The sequence below is a fragment of the Bos indicus genome, chromosome X (assembly GCF_029378745.1).
Source record: "Bos indicus isolate NIAB-ARS_2022 breed Sahiwal x Tharparkar chromosome X, NIAB-ARS_B.indTharparkar_mat_pri_1.0, whole genome shotgun sequence".
Lineage (NCBI taxonomy): Eukaryota > Metazoa > Chordata > Mammalia > Artiodactyla > Bovidae > Bos > Bos indicus.
This window is the reverse complement of record NC_091789.1, coordinates 33,243,569-33,260,850: the sequence shown is the minus strand read 5'-3', so window position 1 is coordinate 33,260,850 and position 17,282 is coordinate 33,243,569. Positions and strand designations below refer to the sequence as shown.

At 44.8% G+C, this 17,282-nt stretch overlaps 1 protein-coding gene across 2 annotated transcripts in view; it reads left to right on the top strand.

Moving 5' to 3' along the window:
• The window catches only part of LOC139181701 (piezo-type mechanosensitive ion channel component 2-like), a 164,580-nt gene that overhangs the window by 71,358 nt on the left and 75,940 nt on the right, over positions 1–17,282 (top strand). For both annotated transcript variants that reach the window (XR_011565469.1, XM_070785315.1), the window contains exon 2: positions 4,725–4,820. The gene's annotated coding sequence lies outside the window, so the exon portion shown is untranslated. The remainder of the gene's footprint in view (positions 1–4,724; positions 4,821–17,282) is intronic.

Genomic DNA, 17,282 nt, shown 5'->3' with positions numbered 1-17,282 from the left:
CTAGAGGTTTCTGATTTAGGTAGTCAAGAAAATTAGAATCATTCACACTAGAAATCCTAAAGTTAAAATCACAATTATTTGACACCTCATTAGTAAGGCACTGTTTTTTTTTTTTTTTTTAGTATTTTAGTATTTTATTTAGTATTCAGTATTTTTCTAGACTATCCAGTATCATCTGATAATTTCACATGCTGAATGTATTCCCTGTGCTGTGCATCACACCCTTGTATCTGATTTTATACCCAGCAGTTTCTTCCTCTTCATCCCCTTCCCCTATTTTACCCCCACCCCTTTCCCTGCTGGGCCACTAGTTTGTTCTCTGTATCTGTGTGTCTGAAAGCACTTTTAATTGCTTCTTTTTTCCCCCAAAATTTCACTATTCTTGCTGGAGGCACTGATGAATGGCTGATGTGGAGCCTTCTGAAAGGCATGCAGTACTTAAATAATAAAACAAAAATTTTTGGTGGAGAAGAGATTGTTTATGCTTCTCTTTTTTTGCTCACTTAAGGACAACATCTACTTTAGAGAGATCCATATTCCTGAACTGCAAACTTTGTAGAAGCCGAAGGAAATGGTCCTTGTCAAGCTGAAATGTTAACCCTCTCTCTGGTTGCTATCCCAACCCACCCTCTCTTCCTCCTTAGAAAACATGAGCTGGGTCTGGGCTCCTGAGAGATCAGTGCAGGGTGCAAATATCTGCTGAGGCTGCACCCGAGTCAGACTTTGAATGCTTGGTTGATAGTAAGAGGATGCGAAATGATATAAACTAGAACACTTTCTAACACCATACACAAAAATAAACTCAAAATGGATTAAAGGTCTAAATGTAAGACCAGAAACTATAAAACTCCTAGAGGAAAGCATAGGCAAAACACTATCTGACATAAATCAGCAGGATTCTCTATGACCCACCTCCCAGAGTAATGGGAATAAAATCAAAACTAAACAAATGGGACCTAATTAAACTTAAAGGCTTTTGCACAATGGAGGACATCCTTTTAAAAGCCATCCGTGGCTTCAGAGGGCAGAAGGAAAAATATTGAAAGTGTAAACACAAAAAGAAGTTCTAGAATCACTGACCTGACAGCACTGTTTTGTCTCTTGGTAGTGAAGTTGCTTATTCTGAATAATGTGTATCTACTAGTCTGGCAACTTAAAGTGTTTTGAGGCTGTAAGGAGTATTTAGAATGTACTTAGTTGACATGGAGTTTCTAAACATTTAAGCTCAGTCATCTTGCAGACGATTCGTGGTGAGGGCCTCTTTGGCCTTGCTGAAGGGTGTTGAGGAAGAGAGGACACATTTTTGCTAAAAATTCAGCTCTGAGGGCACTTATTTTTAGTAACATAGTCTGAGATTATTACCTTTAATTATTGTGAAAGTCAAAGTGTGCATAAATCTCTTTGTGATCGTATAATACATTGTAAACTAGGACATGTGCGTTGCAACACAAGTATTTTTTATAAATGTTATGTGGCCATCTTAAAAACTTCACATTTGCAAGAGATTTTCTCTTTTTCTATACTGATTAAACTCTAAGTTGTCAAAGTCACATCTACATTTTCTTCTACTCAGAGAGTTTTCCTGAACTATCTGTTTTCACCTTTAGAAAATGAAATTTGTTAATGAGACCAGTCCTGTTGTCTACAGTTCAAATGTCTGTACTAATGTTGATAATGCTCTTTACTTGATAACTTGTTATCATGCAGTTTCTAATTGTGAGCTCTCTAAGCCTGGCAAGGTCTCTTTTGGGGAAAATTCCTGGTGTCATTCTTCGAGGGAAATTTCCATATAATTTTGGATGGTTGAAACCAGGTAGAAATAGTGGGAAAGAGTGCATTCTTAGCTAGAGAGAAGAATGTTTTTCCCTAGAACACCTTGATCTGTGTTGTAAAAACTTGTAGTGTCCACAGTAAATCCCTGAGGCAGACTTGGGTCCAGGTGCCTGCGTGGCCTCTGAGAGGTGTGGGTACTGGCATCTGATAGCTTTTTACAAAGGCACGAGGTGTGCTCCGTGACTCCAGGTCATGGACCATGACAACATCACACTGGGTAAGAGAGCGTTGCTGTTTGCCTGCTGAGGCTTTTCTAGCTTGAGAGTGCCTTGCTGACAAGTTCAAAGGCATATTTTGCCCATAAGCTCAGGTGACTCCTGAGTGGCAACATCACACATAAAATAAAGCAAAAAATTAAGCAATTAGGCCACTGTCATCAATCAAACTGGATAATTTCAGACAAAAATAAACAAAGGTGGATTTTTAGAAGTGGCTTGATTTTTTTTAATTTTTATTTTTTAATATAAGGTTATTTATTTTAATTGGAGGCTAATTACAATATTGTATTGGTTTTGCCATACATTGACAGGAACCCATAAAGTGGCTTGATTTTTTTTTAAATGAAAGTTTGGGTATTAGTCATCTGTTGCTGCATACAGATTACCCAAACATTTAGCAGCTTAAAGCAACAAACCCTGCTGCAGAGTTTCTAAGAGTGGGGAATCCAGGAATTTAGCAGCTTAAAGCAACAAACCCTGCTGCAGAGTTTCTAAGAGTGGGGAATCCAGGAAGGTTCAGCTGGTGCCTTCAGCTCCGGATCTCATGGGCTGCAGTCAAGGTCAGTCAGGGTGCAGTCAAGGTTGGTCAGGGTGCAGCCTGTGAGGCCCTCTTCCAGGCTCACCATCTCCTCCTTTGCTGGTGCTGGCTGCTGGCTGGAGACCTCGGCTCCTTCCTTTGGGCCCTTTCCTTGGGACAACTTGCAGCCCAGTGGCTGACTCCCCTCAGGGACCAGGGGTACCCAAGATAGAAGCCCCTAAGAGGGATCCTGGTACTTTCACTGCCTCTGGTCACTTGGAGCCCCAGGTCCAGTCCATTCATGGGAGCAGGGGATCACATATGTACGGATGTGAGAGTTGGACCATAAAGAAAGCTGAGTGCCAGAGAATTGATGCTTTTGAACTGTTGTGTTAGGGAACACTCTCGAGAGTCCCTTGGACCGCAAGGAGATCCAACCAGTCAATCCTAAAGGAAATCAGTCCTGAATATTCATTGGAAGGACTGATACTGAAGTTGAAGCTCTGATACTTTGGCCACCTCATACGAAGAACTGACTCACAGGAAAAGACCCTGATGCTTGGAAAGATTGGGAGAAGGCAGTGGCACCCCACTCCAATACTCTTGCCTGGAAAATCCCATGGACAGAGGAGCCTGGTGGGCTGCAGTCCATGGAGTCGCTAAGAGTCAGATATGACTGAGCGACTTCACTTTCACTTTTCACTTTCATGCGTTGGAGAAGGAAATGGCAAACCAGTTCAGTGTTCTTGCCTGGAGAGTCCCAGGGACGGGGGAGCCTGGTGGGCTGCCGTCTATGGGGTCGCATAGAGTCGGACACGACTGGGGTAACTTAGCAGCAGCAGCAGCAGCAGCAGCAGAAAAGATTGAAGGTAGGAGGAGAAGGGGACAACAGAGGATAAGATGGTTGGATGGCATCACCAACTCAATGGACATGAGTTTGATCAAGCTCTGGGAGTTGGTGATGGACAGGGAAACCTGGCATGCTACAGTCCATGGGGTTGCAAAGAGTTGGACACGAGTGAGCGACTGAACTGACTACCCCCCTGGGTCGTCCCTGCCTCTCCTTAAACATTTGGGACTTTGTGATAAATAATGGAAACTAAAAGCTCTGCCCTGAGAACCCAGGATTGGGCTCATTTCTCCCTCTTCAGTGTTAGTGTTTGGGAATGTCCTCAGTGTACACATTTCCAGTGTGAATGATTTGATACCTTACAGAACGAGGTTATATAAAACCAAAACAGTGACAAGCATCCTGTGGAAGGAATGTTCTGGCCCCCTGAGACCCCAGTGGTTTCCTGGGGATAAGTGAGGAAACCTGCATCCTCAGGTTTGGATGAGGTGAGGATGTGGAGTAGAGGCTGCCAGATTTCCTGGTGGAGATGCAGAAGCGGGACGAGCTCACAAGCTCCAACCTCAGCCTGGCTCTGCTTCCTACTCCTGTTGCTTTGTCATGTGTAGAGAGAATAAAAACAGGATCTGTGCAAGGAGGGTGGTAAGAGTGAGAGGTAATGCACGCGGGGCAGTGCTGGTGTGAGCTGACACTGACGTGAACTCACGTCATGTGTCCTGGGCATGTGTCTCCAGAGTAATCTGTCTGAAATGTCTTCTTTTCCTTGTGGTCAGGGACTAGTTATGTCAGCTCCACATTCTCTCTGACGAACGTTCATCCCCACACTTCTCCATCCTGTGAATCTCTTCAGTGGACCAGCAAGTGAGTGGGGCCTTGAGCCTGGGAGCCTGTCTTGTCAGACAAGGTGCCTGAGATAACTGGGGTTGAGCCCAGCCACAGAGCTTTTGACAAAGCCTTTTTTCCTCTCATCTTTCCCTTCAGTCTCACCTGTCCTTCCGCCCACAGCCTCCCCTGAACACCTCACGTGCTCACAGTCCATTGCCCCGCGTCTTTGCAGCACTTTTCATCTGTGATGGATTTCGTGCCTCCTTCCAGGGGTGCTGGTGCTGCCTCCTGGTTAGGTGATGGGAGCAGGGACCGTGCACTGTCATTCCCCAACTCTAACCATGCTCCACGTGATGATGGGCATAGATGGATGCGGCTGTGTTTTCTTCCTAACAGAAGACGCGCTGGGGCCACATGGCCACCAGACTCCTTGGCCAGAGGCCACCATCACCATCACTAATGCCCTCTTCTCTCCCCACAGCCTGCGCCTTCCGGTACAACGGACTCTCCTTTGTCTTCCTCATCTAACTCCTGTTCGTCACCCTGTTCTTGGAACCGACTAAAGCCACCATGCAAGGTAAGAACCCCTTGTTCTCTGCTCCAGGGCGGGGTGCATCTGGGGGTCCCCAGGGTGTCGTTATCAGATGGGAGAGATGCCAGTCCAGTGTGGAGCTGGGGCATATGGTGATGACGTGTTTCTGTCACTCGCGGTTGTTTTCCCGTACATGTTCCCCAGCAGGCCTGCATTTGTAGGTGTGCAGAGGGTCTGGAAGGTTCTGGAACTCAACGTGTAGTCATGAAAATGAAGCAGATCTGCAAGTTCTCTGTGCTGGGAGTAGGCAGTGGGAAGTGCAGCTAGGACAGGAGCTGGAGGCTTGGGGAGGAAGCTGGCAGTCGTGGCTGCTTCACACGTCAGCTGGGATCTGACACGTGTGCCTCAGTCAGGTACAGAAAGACACGGATTCTAGTTCTAGTCTTTCAAGTGGGTGATTGCAAACCTGTAGCTCCTTCCCCATTGCTTTCCAGGAACCTGAAGGTGTATAGAGAAATAGTGACTGTTTCCTGAGGCTCCAATGAGGAAGCTGGTCTGGTTTGAAGTTCTTACACAAAGAGAGAAATTAAACTGCACTGAGTTAATCGAATTAATTGGTTTTTGAAATGATGCCATTACAAGAAATCACGACTGTGCCCCACATCTTAGATGAGAATGATGGCAGTGTGTTTACAGCAAAAGACAGGAAGTCAGGTTTGACGTGGGAATGGCTGTGGCTCCATGGTACCAGCTCACAGTGCTGACTTCTCAGGAAAAGCAGTAAAGTCCTGGTGTAAACAGAGCAGTAAATCATGACTCTGTCTTTCCCATTCTCCCCCCAACTGTTAAATTGATTGTTCATCCTGATGGTTAGGACTGCAGATGCTCTGTTGGTTTTCTTGCCTTAGGAAGAACTTAAATAATAGCTCTTCTAATTCACTTAAATCTTAATACACACAGTGAAGAAGGGCTAGAGAAATGTGAGTCTATACAAATCCTTATCAGACCAAAAATATGTTGTTTATAGGACCCCACCCACCCCAGTCTCCTTCCTAGAGTCCAAAATAAACAAAGACATTTAAATATCATAGCTTCTGGCCTTGGAACCAGGATGATAACACACAGGCAACTCCTACCTCATGGCTGGGAGCTCATGTATTAAAGAAAGCTTTCACCTCTAGAATTAAGTGCTTTAGAAATGAGTACCTGTTTGTCCTCGATTAAATGATCTGCTGCTTTTCTGTCAGGGTGTCCCCAGTTTTATCTGGAACCAGGTCACAGGGTTTCCTTGTCACACTTAGTGATGACACCTGGCTTTGCTTCTTCCCAAGTGACCCAGCCCCGCTCTGCCCAGGGCCTTGTCTCTTGTCGGGGTGGGCGTGTGTGACATGGCCCTCATCTCTGCCTGAGCATAGAGGGGGTGATTTGGTCAGGAAACACATAGGTGAAGCATGAGATCAGATATGCAGAGCAGCTTCTGTGTGTGGAAAGAAATGTCTGAATACCCAGAGTGTTGCATGTCAGAACACAGACAGCATCATGTGCACAGATGTCTGCCTCCCCGCCACCCCCACCCCCCAGACACACACCCCACCCACCCGGGGCCAAGGGACTAACAGCTCAGAGGGAGCCTGCAGGCATCTTTCCACCTGGTACCTGGGGACAGGGCTTGGGGTTGTGTGTCCTGTTCTTCTGTCCTTCCTGTGTTTCAGCGCTGAGGGGCATGGCCAAGATTCATAACCTTATCTATTTGCTGTGTCTGGAATCGCACAGGGACTGGAGGGAGGGAGGCCCCACGTGGTCTATTATGACTCACAGTCTGGTCATAGGACTCACAGTCTGGCGGTTCTACGCCTGTGATTAGAGGCACCTAGGCCAGGTGTTTCTGGTGGGGCCACAGTCCAGGGTTCAAACCACATGGTCCAGGAAGATGCCTGTGTGGCATCCACACAGATGGTGGTGGACCTGGTGGACCTGGAGGGGTGGTGCCCTGCAGCTTTGCAGGGTCTCTGGGTCACGTACCTTTGGCCTTTCAAGTTCCTGTTCACACACGTTTCTCACAAATGGGTAGGAAGGTCCAGTGTCATCTGGGAGAGAAGTCTAGGGCATCTGCTCTGCCTGCCATACAGGACCTCTGCCACATGGATGCACACACAGGTGCATGCACACACCTGCATATACATATACATATATATGTATATACACCCACATATGCGCACACACATCCCCCACATATATACACACACATGTGCATGCACACACACACAAACACTTGCACACACATGCACATGCCCCCACATGCACACATACCCGCACATAGAGACAGGTGGGTGTGCACAGTCAGGGCTCAGAGGATGGGAACCCTTAGTAAGTCAGTGTGTAAATTGCTTCTCCTTTCTCCTTGGATTTCTCAACAGGAGTCAGATGTCAGTGTAGTTCAGGCTCAGGGTGGTCTCAGCAAAGCCTGTCTCCCTGGGCTGGGAATATCCACCCTCCCAACTCTTGGCTCCTCTGACATTCTCCTTTTCCCCTGTCCACTCAGGTCACCCCAGAGGCTGAGCCAGAGCCCACTTTAGTGCAGTTATTTATGGAGTCCCTCCTTATGCACCACCTCGAAGATGGCAAGGGTTTTGCTCTTTTGTTCATGACTGTGTTTCCAGGACCAGGGACAGCTCCTGGTATCTAGCCATCTGTCCATCAATATTTACAGAATGAATGAATCAGTGCATTTGTTTCCAGAGACTAGAGTTCTTGGCATCTAGGAACCCAGCCCTAATCCTCTGCTTCCCTGGGCCTCCACGAGAGCCAACGTCGCAGGACAGTTGATCACTCACACCTGTCTCTCCTCTGGGGACAGAAGCTCAGGGGCAGGGTCATAGGTCCTGGGAGTTTGCTACTTTAGATTTACTGGGTATTAACCCACTCCAGTGCTCTTGCCTGGAGAATCCCAGGGACAGAGGAGCCTGGTGGGCTGCCGTCTATGGGGTCTCACAGAGTCGGACACGACTGAAGCAACTTAGCAGCAGCAGCAGCAGCAGGGGATTATGAGTAATTGAAGAAGTCAGAATGTTGTATGCTTTCCTTACAACTTTAGGGATTTTATTGAAGCCTAAGATACTGAAGGAAGGTCAGGAAATCTTCACTTGCTGTTTGCTTATTAGTGGGCTTTGCATTTAAATTGAGACTTCACTCCATTAAATAGGAACTAATATGTAGTTAACTTCAGGTGGCCCAAATATTCCAAGTTGATGAGATATTAAGTTCTGTAACTAGACATGTATGTATTAAGTTCCCTATGCCTATACATAATGCATATCCCCATTTTGGTGGAACAATTGGTATTTTGTTTGGATGGATGGAACATAAGTGGTGAAATGTGTGAATGTAAAAGTTCATATACTGTGTATACTCAGCACACACTGACTAATGATAACATGATTATTATTTTGAAGGATAATATTATTACTTTGAATGTCAGAGTGAGCTAGATTTAAAAATCTCAATCTCATAGCTAGTCCTAACCTCAAGATTTTTCCTAGTGCTCTGTAAATATCAGCTAAGAATTGTGTTATATACAGGCTTTCTTGTTAACAAGCCCAAGACACACAGGTACCATGTAGGTGGTCATGCTCTTAACCCCTGTGTTGTCTGACTGTGCCCAGGACAGAACACTGTTCTCAGTATTGCAAGCACAGAGGGAAGCCTAATCACTGAATAAATACTTGTTAGCTGATACGTTACCAGGCCCTGGGCACAAGGGACTGAAGAGATGATATGGGTTTGTTGAAGGGAGATATTTTAATTTGCTTCAGTGCAGATTGATGACATATGTGGATATTATATAGAAAATACATCTTATTGAGTATGATTATTTATTTCTTTCAACAAATGTTAGTTGAAAGACTTCCCTTCACAAAACACTATGTGTGAGTTTGTGGAGGATAAGAATGAGAAGAAAGCATGGTTCTTCACTGGCATGGTCTCCCAAGCATGCTGGCTCTTGTGTGTTTTATTGAAGGGTAGTTTTGTCAAAGAAGCTGTCTTTGGAAGCCACGGACTTATTCCAGTGAGGTTGTTATTTCTTTATACGTATCTCAGATTAATCCTCTGCAGTCTCCTTTGGACTTTGCCTTAAGTAGGTTCAATGGTGGGCTTCCCAGGTGGCTCAGTAGTAAAGAATCTGCCTGCCAATGCAGGAGACATGGGTTCAATCCCTGGGTGGGGAAGATCCCCTGGAGGAGGGCATGGCAACCCACTCCAGTATGCTTGCCTGAGAAATCCCACAGACTGAGGAGCCTGGCGGGCTATAGCCCATAGGGACACAAAGAGTTGCACACAACTGAAGTGACTTACCATGCACACATGCAGGCTCCATGGTGGCAGGTCACTGTCCTTTTAACGTGGGTCTGATGTGATAGTATTTGGAGTCAACTTTGATGGGGAAAAAACTGGTGATGAATTAGTTATGTCAATTTTAGAAAAGAAAAAACAGATAAAACCCAGAGTATAAAACTGCGGGGAGCTGCCCATGAGAACAGGGTCCTTTATCTAAAGGACACAGCCCTGGGAGCTGCCTCAGTCCTCGAGGGTTTGCTTGCAAACATAGCTCTCTGTCCCGCCACCCCAGAGATTAGGCAATTATTTACTGCAGACACCTGGAGTTCTGGACAAACTTCTCACACACAGGGAAATGTTATCTGGCGTAAGAAATAATAACAGGGTGCCATTCCCATGCTCTCAAGATTTCTTGTGACTTTTCGTAAGATGTATAGGTCAACCAAGAAAAATGTTAACTGTCTTGTTTTTCTCTTGCTCTCCTGTATAAATATAAGGTGTTGAATAAAGTCGTGGTCAGACCGCTTCCCTTTGTGGAGACGTGTCTGATCCTCTCGACCCCATCTTTGCTGTAGTATTCTTTTGCTGTAGTATTCTTTCTCAGCCACGTCGTGCACGTTCTCGGGACCTGATCAACTTTGCTGGCTGGCTCCGGCATAAAACAGTGTCTGAAGGTCATGCCTCATGATGATTGAGGAGGTTTAAGATTTATTGGAATGAGAGCACCGTGGATGATATACATGAGTGACAAAAGATGGAACATCTTTCTGAGATGGGTTCATGTGGATGTGTGGATGTACAAAACTAAAACATCAGGCAAAGTGAGATGGGGGAACCAGGAAGCAGCATCCTGAAGGGGGTACTGATTAGCTCGATCTCCCTGAAATCTTGACCACAGCCATCTGGCTGCACCCACTTGGCCCAGACCAGAGAGTCAGGTGGAGTGTCTTCAGAGGCCTAGGGACAGGGTGCTAAGAGGGGTCAGTTTCCTATGTGTCAGGAGCTGCGGTGAGTGCTCCCTATACACGACCTTGTTTAATTAGTGGATGGAAAAATGATTGATTGAAATGGCATGAACCTCCCTCCATTCTGGAATGAAAAAAACCCACTGGGTTATAAATCCACTTAACCAACTAGGAACCTGCATGGTGAGGGGATGGTGTGACTGCACTCTCCTCCTGCCATGGAGATTGGTGAAACTCAGTCACTTTTTGGACAGTCTAGACTCCTGACCATTTCCTGTCCCACCTCACCAGCCTTTCCACCAGTCAGGGAGCACTTCCCCCATAAGGCTGGGATTCACCATCAGGTTCCACACACCCAATCATACTTTCTTAGATTTTGGTTCTGTAGATGTTCAGAGTCCCGAGTCCTTTTCAGTTGGTTTCAACAGAGAGTTTTACATCCTTGCATGCAAGGACAGCTCTCACTTTATCAGTAAAGTGTCCGGGGTCTGGGGTGAGAGCCACAATCTGGTGTGGGATGTGGACTTTGCTGTAAATCACTTCTCTCTCCTTGCTCAGTCCTGCCAGCATCTTGTCTTAGTTCTCATGCCCTCCTGTGGGCTGGGGTGGGTAAGAGGGCCTTCTCCATTCTTTTCTTTTTTGGCGGAGAGAGTCATTTATTTTTGGGGGGCTGTTTGAGAAGGAGTTCTCTAAATGTCAAGATTACGGTGCTTTTTGGGCAATACTAGCCATTGACCTGCAGCGAAGATATCTTAGAAGCATCATCATCTAATCAGTTCACAGGTAAAATGTTGTGTCTCTCTGTCTCACACACACACACATGCACACACACACACAAGCTGAAAGACCAGAGATATGGGTCATCTATAGTGGGTAATTATTTCTAACAGCAAAGATGTTGTTTGGTTCAGGGACCCTCACTCATTGGAAGCCTTCTCTGAGACTGAACGACTCATAGGTGGGAACAGAGCCCTGGGGGGTGGAGGGGGACAGAAGGGCATTGGATTCCTGGGTGGGTCTTCCTAGGTCTCCCTGTTCAGTCACAGAAGCCTTCTGAAGGCTTCTGAAGGTCCTTCTGAAGGCTTCTGAAGGTCCTTCTGAAGCAGGTGAAGCTCACATGAGGATCCAGACCTGGCTAAGGTGGTCAGGTTGCCAAAGGAAACCAAAAGGACCAAACTTTCAGGATATGGCTTCCAAATATTTTTCAACATGTGGTTTTTGTAGAGATTTTCTCCTTTTGTTAAAGGGGTGGGTTTCTAAAGTATCTTCTTTTTTCTACATAATTTTTCTGAGTTATTTTGAGCAAGGTAGCAATTTCCCCGCTGTGTTTGCCTAAGTTTACAATGACTCAAAAGTCATTAAGAAGGTCTTTTTCTCGTAATTTAGATCTCTTTCAACATTTGGGAGGAGGATAGAGTTAGAAGGGGGTGATCAAGGAGAGGCTTCATTGTGCTTTGAGGACAAGGGTGAGCAATTTAGCAGGTCAGGTTCATTTTTGTAAACTGTTGACAAAGTTTTTCGAAGATAATAGGGAAAATATTTTATTCTCTTCAGCTCTGAACAGGGTCCGAGTTTAAGAGAAAATTGTAATCATCATAGGATAGTGTGTGTGTGTGTGTGTGTGTGCGCGCGCGCGCGTGCGCGTGTAAAATAATCACCAGAAGGCCTCACCCTCATGTTCTGACCCAGGAAACACTTTACCAGAATCACTGAAGGCTCCTGAGAAAAGAAAAATGATGCTGCATTTGCTGACGTGAAGCAGCAGAGTGGTCTGTAACTTGTAAAGCTGTGTTTAGATGTCAGAGAGGAAATAGTAGCAGATATTTTAAACTGCTGGCATCTGGTTTTTGTTAAAAACACTGTTACTCTTTATACCATTAAGCTTATTATTACTGTGGTTTATTATGTCATCATAAAGCAAAAGACAAGGAAATATTTCATTGAGCAATTTATTTGGGGGTAAGTGCTTTATTATCAATATCAGCTCAACAAAACAGAATGCTACCAAAATGATGAGATGCTTTCTTCTTGAATTTTTGAGTAAATTAATGGTAAGACTTCTAGGTTATTTTATCTGTTCTTTTTTGGGAGTGGTTATTTTGAATTTGGCAAAGAGCATTCAGTGACACAGAACTTTCAGACAACACATATAATTCTCATCTCAGGAAACACGGGGTCATATTATTATGAGTCATTTTCAGAAGTCCTGAACTTTGCACTTTATTTGGCTGTGATCAACCAAATCTGCAGTGTGATCTTACCTGTGATTTAGGTGCTGTTCATCATGACAAGGTCGGGGGTGGGGGGTGCTGAATTGGATGTCAGTTTGCTGATTCAAGCTGGAAATGACTCTTCTTTTGTTTATTCACTTGATGGACACACACTGGTGCCCTGTACCAGCACTGTCCTGGGCATTTGAACACTTAGAAATAGCACAGGACATACATTAACGACATGGGTCCTGGGCAGCAGGTTCCTTCAGTTCTCAGGGTCCTGGTTTATCCCCCCATGCTGAGTCCACATGCTAGTCCTAGACAGAACACTAAGTCATCTGCCATGGAGTCAAGTTCATGGATACCATGTCCCGTGCTTGTGCTGAATAAATGGTTAAAGAGCTCAGAGGAGGAGGTCATCCCTTTTACTTGAAAAATGTATCTTCCCTTCAAAAGGATTCAGCTGATTCGATTTGCTTCTGTGTGTATCTGGAGTACATTTATTTCAGTTTTGAAGCTGATTTACTTCACAGTCTGGATGCGACTAATTTTTGATGGATTGTCTTGTTAAAGTCTAAGCTTTGCTTTGCATATAACTATTTCTCTTAAACAGACCCATGTATGTTTGCATGCTGCCGCTGCTTCAGTCGTGTCCGACTCTGTGCAGCCCCATAGACAGCAGCTCACCAGGCTCCTCCGTCCCTCGGATTCACCAGGCAAGAACACTGGAGTGGGTTGCCATTTCCTTCTCCAGTGCATGAAAGTGAAAAGTGAAAGTGAAGTCACTTAGTCGAGTCCGACTCTTATAGATTCATACAAAAGAACCCTTTCAGATGAAGACTTATATTTAACTTTCAAGCAGTGCTAATTACTAATTGAAAGAACCACTAGGTAACACATGCAAGGCTTGTGTCTACCAGGCAGCTCTTCCAAGCTTTCTATACCTCATTGAGTCCTCTCAACACCCCATGAGATAGGAATCCATACTATTTATGTTTTACAGAAAAGGAAGCTGAGAAACACACAGAGGTTCATGAATAATTCCTGAAATGAACATTTTAAAAAATTGGTCCAATAAGTGAAAGCTTCTAATATAAATAATTCAGTTACTGACCAAGGCATTTCCCACATTCTACTGGTTTCATTATAAAATTAATACAGAGTGAAAATAAGTGGAGAGATTTTTGCATATAATCTAGCCGCCTTGTGACAATGTAAGTGGGTGGTTATTGCACTGCAAACATCATTTAGGATATTCTCTCAGCATTAAGCAGAGAAGAGGATCCCAAGGATTTTTTTTTTTCTGAATGTTTAAAAGTTATTCATTTATTCTGAGTTAACTAAAAGACCATTCGCATTTCTTTATCTCTTTCTATAGATTATGTTGTTTATAGACATCTAAGGGCGGGTCACTAAGAGCCTCTGACAAAGGGTCCTGGACAAGAGTGTGTCAAACCTGAATTCTGACCCCTGTTTTGCTGACCAAGAGAAAAAATACTCCAGTACAGGATCATGTGCTTCCAGGGGAAGGGGTCCCATGGGGCAGTCAGCAGCAGTGGCCCTGCAGGGAAAAGGAGAGAGCACAGAAAATACATGTTTTACAGCAACACACAGGCTCCTGGAGATGAGTCCTGTTTGTTTACTCAACACAATCCCATCAAATCCACTCCTGACCCCCCAGCATCCTTGAGATGGACCCTGAGTGACCACCAGGCAGTGGTTAACCTGTAAGTTCCTGCTTCACCTCCCCAGAGAGACCCAGCCACCCCGAGGCCGCAGAGATCCATCACTGCTTCATCTCAATGGAGATGTAGAGGCGAGTGGAGGAAGGGCTAATGGCCAGGCTGGGTCTGGAGAGCACAGCGATGGGCACTGTAGCCGCAGGACCAGGTCTTCTGGCCCCAGATGCCGTACCTCTCTGCTTTTCCTCTGTTTCTCAATTACTTCCTTGAGGACTGTGCAATAGGTGAGGATTAATCATCTCTTTGCCGCCAGGCTCATTCCATGGCCGGCTTATTGGAAAGGTGTGATCGTGTATGCCAGCTGTGCTGGCTGCTTGTTCATGAAGGTGAAAGTGGAGCAAACACTTGTCCATCAGACGAGCTGACAACGTGATGGGGGCTGGAGGGCTGCATCTGTCTGTAGATAGCTGGGATGGCTCTGTCATTCAGCCAGATGGTGCTCATCAAATATTCAGCAGCCAGGGCATTTACAAAGGCCTGTCGTGGGCCGCGCACAAGCAAAAGGGAGCCAGAGGCCAGGCTTCTGGATGTGGGGCTGCGCTTGGATTTTTGTTTGGAAATGAGGCACTGGCTTATTGCATTGAAGGAAAGGGGTGGGGGTAGTTACCTGGGGAATTAAACATATTTGTGGTCCAGAATTTTGCTATTGTTTGGACCATGTGTGTAATGCTCCGACAAGAGTCTCAATTAACGAGTCAGGCTGTATTAATTCTGGGGACACCTGTCGCAGGAAGATAGACCTACACTGAGTGGGGGGCCAGATGAAGTGTCGATTCATTCATTCATTCACTTAGTAGTCTGACAAATATTGGTGAGGCATTTACTCTTTATAAATGACATGTTGAGAACTGGCAATAGCACAGAGAACAAAGGTAAACATAGCTCCAAAATCCAGAAATTTACTCTCCAGTTGGTAATACAAAAGGATGTTTAATTTTTTAGAATAGGTTGATCCTTACCATTGGCAGGATCTGTGTCTGTGAATTCGCCTACCTGCTAAAATTCATTTGTGACCCCCAAGTGATACTCTCAGTGCTTTCATGGTCATCGTTGGACCCTTGAGGAGGGGCAGGAAATTGGAGTTACCAGCTGTGCGTGTGTGGCAGAGGAATGTCAAGACCAGGCTCTCCCTCAGGGTTCAGTTCAGACTGTGAACAGGGCAGTAGTTAGTGCCACACATACCACATTTTTGTTCTTTGTGTTGGTGATATTGCTGCCTAAAATGTCCTGAAGTGCACTGCACTTCCTGAGCACAGGAAGGTTGGACATATGATTCTGCAATCCCACTCCTGGACATATATTTGGAGAAAACTCTAATTCGGAAAGATACATGCACCCCGATGTTCATAGCAGCACTGTTTACAGTAGCCAGGACGTGGAAGCAACCATAATGTCCATTGACAGATGAATGGATAAAGAAGATGTGGTATGTATACTTAGTGTAATATTACTCAGCCATAAAAAACAATGAAATAATGCCATTTTCAGCACCATGGATGGACCTAGAGATTACCATACTAAGTGAAGTAAGTCAGACAAAGATAAATATCATCTGATATCACTTACATGTAGAATTGAAAGAAATGATACAAATGAACTTATTTATAAAACAAAAGACTCACAGACATGGGGGAAAAAACTACGGTTACCATGGGAAAAGGATCAAGGAGGGATAAATTAGGAGTTTGGGATTAGTAGATAAAAACTGCTATATATAAAACAGATGAACAACAAAGACCTACTGTATAGCACAGGGAAATTTATTTAATATCTTGGGATAACCTATAATAGAAAATAATAAGAGTATAATAGAATATAATAGAAATAATAGAAAAAATATGATATATCAATATTTATATTGATACATATGGCAGAATGTGAAGAAGAACTATAGAGCCTCTTGATGAAAGTGAAAGAGGAGAGTGAAAAAGTTGACTTAAAGCTCAACATTCAGAAAACTAAGATCATGGCATCAGTCCCATCACTTCATGGCAAATAGATGGGGAAACAGTGGAAACAGTGGCAGACTTTATTTTGGGGGGCTCCAAGAAATTAAAAGACACTTACTCCTTGGAAGGAAAGTTATGACCAACCTAGACAGCATATTACAAAGCAGAGACATTACTTTGCCAACAAAGGGCCATCTAATGAAGGTGATGGTTTTTCCAGTAGTCATGTATGGATGTGAGAGTTTGACTATAAAGAAAGCTGAGCACCCAAGTATTGATGCTTTTGAACTGTGGTGTTGGAGCAGACTTTTGAAAGTCCCTTGGACTGCAAGGAGATCCAACCAGTTCATCCTAAAGGAAATCAGTCCTGAGTATTCATTGGAAGGACTGATGTTGAAGCTCAAATTCTAATACTTTGGCCACCTGATGTGAAGAACTGACTCATTTGAAAAGACCCTGATGCTGGGAAAGATTGAAGGTGGGAGGAGAAGGTGACGACAGAGCTTGAGATGGTTGCATGGCATCACCAATTCAATGGACATGAGTTTGGGTAAACTCCGGGAATTGGTGATGGACAGGGAGGCCTGGCCTGCTGCAGCCCATGGGGTTGCAAAGTGTCAGACATGACTGAGCGACTGAAGTGAACTGAACTGAACTGATATCTGAATTCAGTTTCTTTTAATGAAACATAAAGGAGGCTGGGATGTGCCTTGTGGGGAAAATGCATTTATCAGAGAGAGTACATTCAAGCAGAAGTCACAGCGCTGTTGGCTGTGAGTTCAGTGTTGATGAATCTGCAATAGGTATTGAGTAATGTGTCTCTAAACAGGTTACATATTGATTGGTTGATGAAAATGTTGTAACCAGTGGCTTCTGGGATCCTACTGTGTTTCCCCAAGGGCCATTATTCAGTATTATCTACTCAGTGTTCAGGGCATCATCACTGAGCATCACTGCCACAAGCAACAAGAGTGTGTGTGTGTGTGTGTGTGTGTGTGCGCGTGCACATTCAGTCACACAATCGTGTACAACTCTTTGCGACCCCATAGACTGTAGCCCACCAGTCTCCTCTGTCCATGGGATTTCCCAGGCAAGAATACTGGAGTGTATTGCCATTTCCTACACTAGGGAATCTTTCAACCCAGGGATTGAACCCACGTCTCTTGCATCTCCTCCATTGGCAGGTGGATTCTTTACCACTAGTGCCACTTGGGAAGCCCTGATGAGAGTTAAATGTGTATGTTTTGCACTGGAATGTGAGGCTCAGGGTTGACCTGAATGAACACAGATAAGGACTCTCGGG